The sequence below is a fragment of the Ceratosolen solmsi genome, unplaced genomic scaffold, assembly GCF_000503995.2.
Source record: "Ceratosolen solmsi marchali unplaced genomic scaffold, CerSol_1.0 scaffold70, whole genome shotgun sequence".
NCBI lineage: Eukaryota > Metazoa > Arthropoda > Insecta > Hymenoptera > Agaonidae > Ceratosolen > Ceratosolen solmsi.
In genome coordinates, this window is record NW_011948448.1 from 610,119 (window position 1) to 621,212 (window position 11,094).

The 11,094-nt window shown below is 26.2% G+C and overlaps 1 protein-coding gene across 1 annotated transcript in view; it reads right to left on the minus strand.

The window, feature by feature from the left end:
- The window catches only part of Src42A (Tyrosine-protein kinase Src42A), a 27,747-nt gene that overhangs the window by 15,490 nt on the left and 1,163 nt on the right, over window positions 1–11,094 (minus strand). The gene's annotated exons all lie outside the window — the stretch shown is intronic.

The following is an 11,094-nucleotide window of genomic DNA, read 5'->3' on the forward strand; positions in this document are numbered from 1 at the left end:
TTGAGGGAGGAGGTAAAGGAGAAGAGAAAATGGAGTCGAGCGCTTGCTGGTAGGACGCAACTATAGAAGCCGTTAAAAACCGTTAGCGAGCCGTTAGCGAGCCCCTCGAGGAGACTGCTCCCGACAATTCCGAGACTCGTCTAGCGGCGCCTCCCTCGGTCCTCGGGGACCAGCCGCGGCGGCGCTGTCTGTCAACTTTCGCTCTCGCCGCCTCCGGCACGCGGACGCAGGCGCTCAGGCGATTGGCGTCGAGGTGCCCCTCCCTCGTCCGCCGAGCCCCCCTCCCCCCCTCCCCACCCCCAATCAGCCAAAGGGATGTTAATCGGCTGGAGGATGTGATAAGGGTTGAGATTGAAAATCGAAAGTCTTCGTGGCGGCGGTGTGCTTTTATTAGCGAGTTGACGAGCGGTTTCGAGCGTTTACGGGTGGTTGTGGGGGTGCGGGGTGCGGGGTGCGGGTAGGGGATATCCCCTCGATCGTCCATGGCTCTTTAAAGCGCTTATTAGCTTTCTATTTTCGAGCTAACCTTGCGGAACAGTGGCCAGAAGCGCGCTTGAATTCTTTCCCCGTTTGCCGTAAATTTTCGAATGCTACTGACTGCGACTGCGAGTCGTCGTCGAGCGTCGTTGCGCTTTCGATTAGTGATTAACATTACGGTGCAAAGAGATAAATAAGCGAAATTCTCGGCGGCACAGTGGGGTGCTGTGTGGTGTGTATTATCAGATCGAGCGAGTACAATGAGCTGCGGCGAGTACCGGCGGAGGAGGAGGAGGGTGGGGGTGGGGAGAGGACTTTTACGACATGCATTGCACGGCATTGCACGCGCGCATATTAATGCTTCTATATATAGCTGTAGGAGAATGTAACATTTCATGAATGAATATTCGAGGTGGTCGGGGTTTTATAGTCTCTATGTATTTTGGTAGTGCAAGAAAGAGGCGACGTTGAATATAAAATTATTCTCGTATGTAATGGTAGACCGTGGGCCAACGAACGATATGCTGCAATACTGCGGGCGAATGCAATTGTGGTGCAGCCTTGTGCACTAATAATGATGAATCTCATGTATTTGTAAAATTGTAACAATGTACGTAGGAATCTTTGTCGGCGATCGTTTAAAAATGCCTGTACTTGGAATACTAGTTAGATACGGTCACCACACCACACCGCGCGCTTTCGCTTTCAATTTCTAGTCGCGTTTCGTCCTGCTTAAATGTCTGTACTGCGTGTGCATATTGTGCGTACACTTATTGTCTTACGTCGACTCAGAAAATTACAATTTACATTATGATAGTATCACAAAAGGATTAGATTGCTTATTTATAATAATAGGCATAATTAGTGTTTCAATACCTTCGAGACTCGTAGTTAATAATGATCTTAATTATGGTATTAAAAATAATTGGTCGGCAGGTGGGAAAAGAAAAAGATGAAGATGAAATTATAATATACAAATTTGTATGAGATTTTTTTTTTTTTTTTAAACTTTGTATTTATGACTAATTTATTAACATTAAGAACTGAATTGAGCACGGATATTGAACGTATAAGAATTAAACGCCCGTGAATTCAATTCTTTGGTAATCTTCTCGTTTTTTAATATACCAACAAGTAGCGCATAATTGCAACACTCGATTTGTAATTTTTTATTATACCGAAATATAAAGTTCGTAATCGGGAAATGTTTTTAAATTTGCAATATCCTTGATTCGAAGGTCTGAAATACGGCTACATTATACTGACACAATAAATATTTCCCAATGACCAATCAATTGGTTATAAAAAATAAAAAAAAAAACTATAAATCATTAAGAAAGCTCGAAGTCAAAAGTATTTTATTTTGCAATAAATTAATTTTATTCGTAAATAATTTACTGGTAACGGGACAATTACAGACAAAATTTAATCCCATCGACTATTTCATTTTACTAAGTTTTTATTATATACAACACATATTATAAGTGTGTATGCATGTAAGTTAATACAAAACAAAATGAAATATTTAAATTAATTGTATGATTATTCTTTGGGAAATAAAAATCATGTGATAATAAATTCCAATTCACTTTTATATTCGAAAATTGAATGTTGTATTATATTATTTCAGGATATGCTATATTGTACATATTAAAATATTTTACGGTATTCACATTTACGTAATTCACATTCCGTCTTAGTATTACAAACGATGACAACGCTAAAATACATTTAAGCAAAATAAAGAAAAAAATTATTATTGGTACGAAGAAACAAAAAAAAAAAAAAAAAAAAACAAAAAAAAAACGTCCTTTAAATAATTTGTTTTAGTGTACAGAATTTAACAAAATTTTCTTTGTTAAATTTATTTATTTTTCTCATATCATGTATATGTTTAATTGCATTATTTATTGTAAATGTGCCTTAGTAATTTTATTTGATATTGATGTATAAGCAAAAATTATATTATCAAAGTATCGTTTCATTGCACAATTTTATACACAACCTTGTACGTTTTTTGTAAGAATTTCTTAATAATATCACAATGTATATATTAAGAGATGAATATATTTAAAAGAGATGTTTAATTGTAAAAAAAAAGACTTTTACAAATTCATGAACACTATAGTAAGACTATAAATATAATTTTTCTAATTTATATTACAAAAAATTCCATATTGTTTGCTCATATGATCAAGGATATATTTTATATCAAATCCCTTTGATAAATTAGATTTCTTTTTTTTTGTAACACTTCCATATCCATAATATGAATTTAAATTTAAAAAGCTCCGTAGTTAGTTAAAACTATATAAAAACAAAATATCATTTGTATTATAATCATTGATTCGGTACTTAAAGCTATAAACTTCGAGACAAAGTGAATTATTTAGTCAACTATTGGCAATGATTATGGCAAAAAAAAAAAAAAAAAAAAAAAAAAAAAAAAAAAGATAAGAAAAAAGCCTATTCAACATTTGGCAATTAATTGTGCCTCCTCTTAGATCTTTAAATTAATTGAACAAAACGAATTTTATAGCAAATCTTATGATAAATTATACAATTGAGTTTATAAATAATTAAAAGAATAGAAAACAATGAGAACGGACGAGTTCGAAAGTTTTTTTTTTTTTTAATAAAGTAAAATAAGATTGCATTAGGCACGAATGGGAAAAACGTTATTATACATTAAGTGTAAAGAAACTTTTACCGCTCCACCCGGTTAATTAAGCTTACGTTACACGTACATGCCCACGTGAAAACGCCTGAAGTACGAAGTTGTAAGTCACGGACTCATAAACTCCAGGCGAGATGAAGTTGCTTGTAACGGCGAATTTATAGGTTATGGATTTGGTTGGTCACATACATGAACAAGTTTACGGAACTCACCATAGGCGACGATCTCTTAATGCATATGTATTATTAAACTTCGAATACCGTTTACTATGTCAGAGGCGACCGTTGCGAATGTTTATTAAGCATGCATAGGAGCATGAGTGATTGTTGACAAAATTTTTAAGAGTACACAATCGGTCGATATTTGCTCATTACATAGTCCGCTTTTACGTACTTTTTATATCTTTACTACTATTTTCACTTAATATCTGAGCAATCGATCATCTCCGATATTCATAAGTTCAAACAGACTTGCAGTCATAAAAAATCGAATAATTTTATTATATTAACTAATTTCTCTTATCGTCATATATCATACACAAGGAGTTTCAAATTGTCCAAGAGCTTTTATTCACAATTTGGCTTATATTATGAAAATTATATCTATTAATCAAATATTGATAAGTTACATTAACTATTAAATAATAAATATTTGTGTAAGAAAATCGAGAAATGTTTTATTATTTATGAGCACATTTGTCTTTTATATTTAAAATAAATACTTAAGGGAAAAACATATTTTTGAAAATATTAATATTTCTAATGTAAAAAAAAAAAAAACTATTAATATCTGTATTTGTATTGAATTTTATATTGAAAGTGATTTATAGAAATAGATTCGCGGAGAAAAATTAATTATGTTTTTACAACGAAAATAATTACAAAAGCGTTGATATCATAGATACGTTTGGTATATTAATTACAATAAAAATTATTTATATTGCAGCATTACCTTTTCAATAGTACGTTAAGGCATTATATCACACATGGAATGAATGATTTTCACTTTTCAGCAATGTCATTAAGAATGTAATTTTTTATTTTTTATTCAATAGTAAATTAAAAAATTCATATTATCTGTTTTGTGTTTAAAGGATTTAATAAATATTTTAAGTGTTATTATCATTATCATTATTATTATTATTATTATTATTATTATTATTATTATTATTATTTCTTAAAGATTTATTTAAAGAAACGTTTTGTTTTATATCTGTTAAATTATGGACTAAAATGTTAAAATTGTATGAGAAATAAAATTCTCTCAATTAACGTCATGATATGTCGGAGAAAATAATTTTTATAAAAAAAAAAAAAAAAAAAAAAAAAAAAAAAAAAAAAAACTACCTTTCATACATTTTCACCGACCAATCATAAATATTCAATTAGTAGTAAATTAAATAGAAAAATGAATATTTTAATGAAAATTGATTTGTTTTTCGTTTTAATACTTCGAGTACTTTATCAAAAATAAACGAATGCATCGTAGGTAATGAAGAGTTTGAATTCGTTCGAAAAATCATTTTAGAAAAATGATAAAATTGATTTTGGGAAAATATACTTCGTAAATTGCCGAATGATCTTCTTGTATTGTTATATTTCAAAATTCTTTGAACCTTTGGGATTACATTCTCCAATGGCTTAACTATTGATATCAATGTATAGAAAGAAAAAAATAAAATAATAAATAGATTTTTTGAGTGTCTGAACTGGACGACCTCGTTAAGCGATCGTAAATAACGGCGCAAGTAAAAGGAAACTTTTACGAACAGATATTGAATTTTTTTCCTAGTCACTGCATTCATTGAGAATTGTATATATGTAGTTATTCAAATACTGAAATGTATATTCACCAATATTACGTGACCGTAGGCACCGTATGGTGGATGGTTTTAGTAAAATAAGTAGCGAAGTGCTAGCATTTTCAAATTTCACCTCCCTGTTACTTTAGTTGTTTAATTACAAATGTTACATATCTGAGCCTCTCTATACTTGTTAATATACCGATAAAATGTCGAGTTAAGAGCTTTAATTATTATATACATGTAAAACCTTAATTAAGCCATAAACCTTAAAAATTGCCACATTACTAAATAAAGTATATAAATCTAAATTAATGACTTAATAATACTTTGTATAAGATTTAACAGTCATTAAAATCAACGTAAAGGAAAAAATTATAAATAAAAATTCGTGTTTAACCACTGCTAGCCTAAATTAATCATAAGTAATAATTGTATGCTTACAGCGTGTATAGACTATCCAAACATTACACGAAACAATTGAAAATCTTGCGTCATACGAAAATTTAACAGTGAATATAATTAATTCGTTTAATCAAAAATACAATTGTATGTAATTATAAAATTATACAATTATTTATAGAGGATGAGCTACATTTACTTCAAACATTAAATTCAATGTCAATATGAACTAATTTGGAATTATTATGTTATCGAATCATTTTAACTGTGCATTTTTGTTAATAAACGGCGAATGGTGTACTTATATAATTCAAAGGTTTAAATAAATATTTGAGATAAAATCATATTAATCGCATTAATAAGAAATCAATTAAGCATACTTAATTTGAAATATATAAAAATATAAAAATAAAAATGAGAAAAACGGTAAATCCAATTGATTAATAAGCAATTTTTATGCCCTAAACAACTATTATCTGTCCTTAGAGTAAGCGATTCCTAATACATCTAATTTAATATTACGTAATAAAATAATTTTCTAAAGTGAAAGTATTTACTATACACCTATATTGAAATTGCTTTTTTGCTGATATTCTGATAATATGAAAATAAAATTGTATAGAATATTAGAAAATCTTTTTACCATATAAAGTATATAATTATTAATATAAATGTAAAAAGAAAAAGAATGTAATTTAAAAATTGTCTGATATAAATATCAAAGCATTAAATAAACATCGATGTTTATTTGCACATTTCAATAATTGATCTAACTATATCATTAAAAAAAAAATAATAATAATAATAATTTAATATATCAAACATGCCAATTAATAATATCAAAGATAATAAATAGCAAGTTTAATTGGAACAATACTTGGTAAGTATAAAATAAACAAAAAACTATTAAATCTCCTTAACGTAATATAAAATTACTTTATGTAGCATAACATTTTAATATAAAAATACATTGTTCAAAATTTTTAGTAATTATTAAAATGATATTTCTTTATTCATTAGATAAGTAAATTATTTATCTAATCTTTATTATTGCAATAATTAATTATTCAAAATATCATTACGTCTCAAAGTATGTATAATGATATATCAATGTATGATAAAAGAACAGTTGTAATTAGTAGATGAACGAGTAAAATTGATAGAGGGAATTTTAGTGGTGAATAATTTTCTGAAAACATTTTATCCTACCAATTTAAAATTTTTTACTTTCAAGAACGTAATATAAATATATATATATATATATATATATATATATATATATAGAGCATTTACATAAAAGGGTTTCCATAAAAAGGTTATAATATATATATATATATATATATATATATATATTTTTTTTTTGTTTTGTTAACATTGATGCATTTTTACAGTTTTTAACGGATGTCTGTAAAAGGAAAAGGAAACGCGATCCTTTTATCAATAGAAATGGTTATTGTCTGATTTTAATTCATGGAAAAACAAACTTTAACTTTGATCGGCAATCGCTCTTATCAGTTAGTAGTTACATTGGTATCGTGTATGCGCATATATGGCTTATCGAAAGCCAGGTGAGCGAGTTTTACTTGTAAGAAGAGGTAGAACAACAACGCAAGTGTAAAAGTGCCGAGCGTAAAACGAGTCTTTCCTCTCTCCTGTTTAATATGTTAAGGCTTCGTTCACGGTATTTTTCATTTTCCTATTAAAGTTTTACGTTTATAATTTATATCTACGGTGCATACATTGGGACGTTTTTTCTCTCAATCGTTTATTATACTTTAATATTTTTGAATATTTATGTATTATTTTAGTCAGAGAAAAGATGCGAGTAAAAGAATACGAAATTATGAAGGACAAACAAAATATTTATATAATTCATGTTGGATTTACTTTAATTATAAAGATACGTGTAATTTTTTAAGTATTTTAAACTTTCCATAGTAAATATTTATGCGGACTTTAAAATATTGGTAAATTAATAATAAAATTTGTAGGTAATTATTTAAATACTTTATCTATATTGTTTTTTTTTTTTTTTAAGTAAAAATTATAAATTATAAAAATAAGTATAGTATGAATTAATAGTTACTAAGATAAGTATTTTATGAAAATTAGTTAAAAAATTATTTCACACTGAGAAAATAAATTGCAATGGTTTATAATGTAGTAAAAAATAATTATTGTTTCTTATTTATAAAAAATATTTTGCTATCTCTTTTACATTATTAGGGGATGTCGTGGTAGTAAGCAGAACAAACCGGTTTTTTAATTACGCAATTTATCGAAAGTGCTAATATATTCCTAGTAATTATGAGAGAACAAATAAAAAATGTAATTCGTTTATCGGCTATTTTGGTTTTGTTTTACGCTGAATTGACTGAATTGACTGAATTGACTACGCTGAATAATATATTATATTATAACTTTCACATGTTGACTTTCTTATTGTTCGGCTCTAGTAATTTGAAACAAACTTGCCTTTGCTTTTGTAACGAAGGTTTTGATAATATATGCGTAAGTATGGTACTAAGTATTTTATGAATGTCCAAAACCTCTAGGTGCCTCTTGTAATATAAACATACATGGTGTCATATAGAAATGTCGGTTTCGATCGACTAGTTTGGAATTTGAGTAGGAAACATGTCGGATTATTATTCCAAACAATGCTCCAAGCAAATGAACTGGATGAGCTTATTTTATTTTTTATCATGTTGTCGATGTTTCGAATATCGTATAATAGTTCAACTTTAGAACTGTAAAAAAATGAATGAAACTCAAGCTGCGATAATTAAAAAAAAAAAAAATGTATATGCATATATATCTATGATAACCTTGTATTTCGTCGTTTTTACATCGATTGTACGATACGTCGATTGTAGAAAAAATTTGAATTAAAATGAAAAAAATATTTAAACGAATAAATTTACATAAATTTTAAAAAATAATATAAAAAGCATTTCGAAACTTTTATTACGTATATACAAATATATATATAATGGATTATTATAATTGCTAAATATTTCTTAATTTTATAATAGTTTATAAAATCAAACAACATTAATATTAACTTAAAGTTTTAATCTTATATAAGTAAATGCTTTTAAAATTGCATTAATTAATAAGACTTTAAAACATGAAATAATCAGCCAATTTCAAAGTACATTTTAATTTATTTATTTTGGATTTTTAATACAAATTTCTTGTTACCTTTTCATAATCAATTCCTAATAGTATGAATAAGCATCCACATACTTAATAATAAAAAATTTTTTCAAATTTTTTTTTACCGAATCATTTTTTATAAGAAAGCTACATATTTTTAATTTCTTAATATTTCGGTCTCATTCATATAGAATATATTATTGACCACAATAAAATTATTATATTTTTATACATATGTATTAGTGTGTTATTGTAATCAGTACTGTACCAATGTGTTATTGAAATTCATTGGGCATAAAATAATTTCAAAGAAAACTTAATTTAATGAATAATTCTTAAAAAAAAAAAAGAAAGAAAGAAAGAAAGAAAGTAGAAAGTTTCTAAATAATCAACTGTTATGTTTAATTTTTTTAATTAATCCATTGAAAAATCTAATTAATTTAAAATAAAACGAGTTTTCACTAATTTTTTATTTTTCTTCGAATGTAAGGATCGTTCTTATTTACAAATCATTCAATCAAATAATAAAATTATATTTATTTATTTTTATTTTATTTTATTATTTTTTTATTTTTTTATTTTATCATGACACGGTATAATGTATAATGTATACATTTATGTAATGTAATATATATGTAATGTATAATGTATGCATTGCTTGTAGTATAATTTAATATTTTTAGAAAAATGTATTCAATAAAATATACAAGAAATATTTTACAATATCGTCGAAAATCCAATATACGTAAAATGAAAAATGTATTATAACATAAATTTATAAAAATAGTCTTTTATATATATGGAAATTAATACATTATAAGTCAGTTCAAATCTTTGATATTTTTAATGAATATTGTCATTTCATTAGGATCAACTCTTAAATATTTATATTTATATATATATATATTTGATATTCATTCATTCATTTGAATCTGATAGAAATCTAAAATGATATTAAATATCATCGTATGTAAATAAGGTAATAGTTAACAAAGATATATTTATAGAAATTATTCGAGTAAATTTTAACTCTAATTATTATAATTACTTTAATTCAACTTTTTTAATAAACTATTTTAATTAATTAATTTTTTGTACAATTTTGCTTATTAACTTTTTATATAATTTCTGAAAATTTGGCAATTAAACATGTTATTGTTAATATTTATAAAAACTAAAGGACAAATATATTTATTATATTATCAATATTTACTTAGAAAATAATTGTAACGCTAATATTTTAGAACTTTTGAAAGATTCTACTTGAAATATTTTGATAGACTGTAGTTATAAAGATGCAAAAGCTGAATATCAACGTTTTTTCGGAAGACAACTTCCATTGCAAAATTCACTGTATACGATCATATATTTAATATATGTATGTATGTAGAGCACAATATATTTTTGGAAATATTTCTTAAATTCATGTCGGTTATATTGTCTTTATTATTACCGAACGTAGTACATTTATTTGCTATGTAAACTTATGTTGATGCATGGAAATGTGGGACAATACAGCCATAAATAACTCATAATATTTTGTAATTTATTAAAAGAATATATATTGTATGAAGTAACTTTTTTTTTTAATGTTTCATTCGACTACTGTAGATACAAGACATGAACATTCTTTAAAAATATGAGAATATGAATGTTAATTAATGACTTCGTGATTAAATCACATTTAATAAATTAATAATATTTTTATTGGCATTCAAAAAATGGATTAAGCCTTTTTAAATTTTTTTTTTTTTTTAATTAATACACAATCCAACCTTTGACATTAAAATGTACTCTGGCTTCTTCAATATCAATAACTATAACTAATAGTAATTATTTCATATTTTCTTAATATATTATATGGGATTCTTAAGGTGTTTTGTTTTCTGCATGAAACTCTGTATTCGAATAATTATTTACGAGTCTGGCATTGTTGAGCATTCTAATCCAGTACTATTGCCATTATATTTAAAAAAAGATTATGCAAATCAGAAATAATAAATTGTACTATAATATTAATATTTATAAAATGTACAATTCAAATGACATAATCAAGTATGTAAAACACTTGAAATATCAATTGTCATTTCTATATATTTAAAAGCCGATTAAAATTCATGGATCAAATACTATATTGTTTATTACGTATGAAAGTATATATAATCTGTTGGAGAAATTCGTTGTTTTAATTTTTGTAATATTTTAACGACTCAGATTTATCCGATTAAAAGTTCGAATTAAAAACATTTTTCACGGTGGAGCTTAATCAACAATTATAAGACACTAATTATTGATAATAAATAAATAAATAAATAAATAAATAAATAAATAAATAAATAAATTTAACTATCTAGTCCCATTTTGATTTTTACACATCACAATGTTTATTTATGATGAATAATTGTGTGTTGTAGCACAATATTTAAATGATGTTTCCGTAATATTCATAAACGATCGATTTACCATAAAATCACAATTAACGAATAAGTAGTTTACATAATATTCCATAATTTAGATAAAACTAAGATACTATATTATTTTTCAGTTATTCATAAAGTGTATATGGGATGAGGGGTGG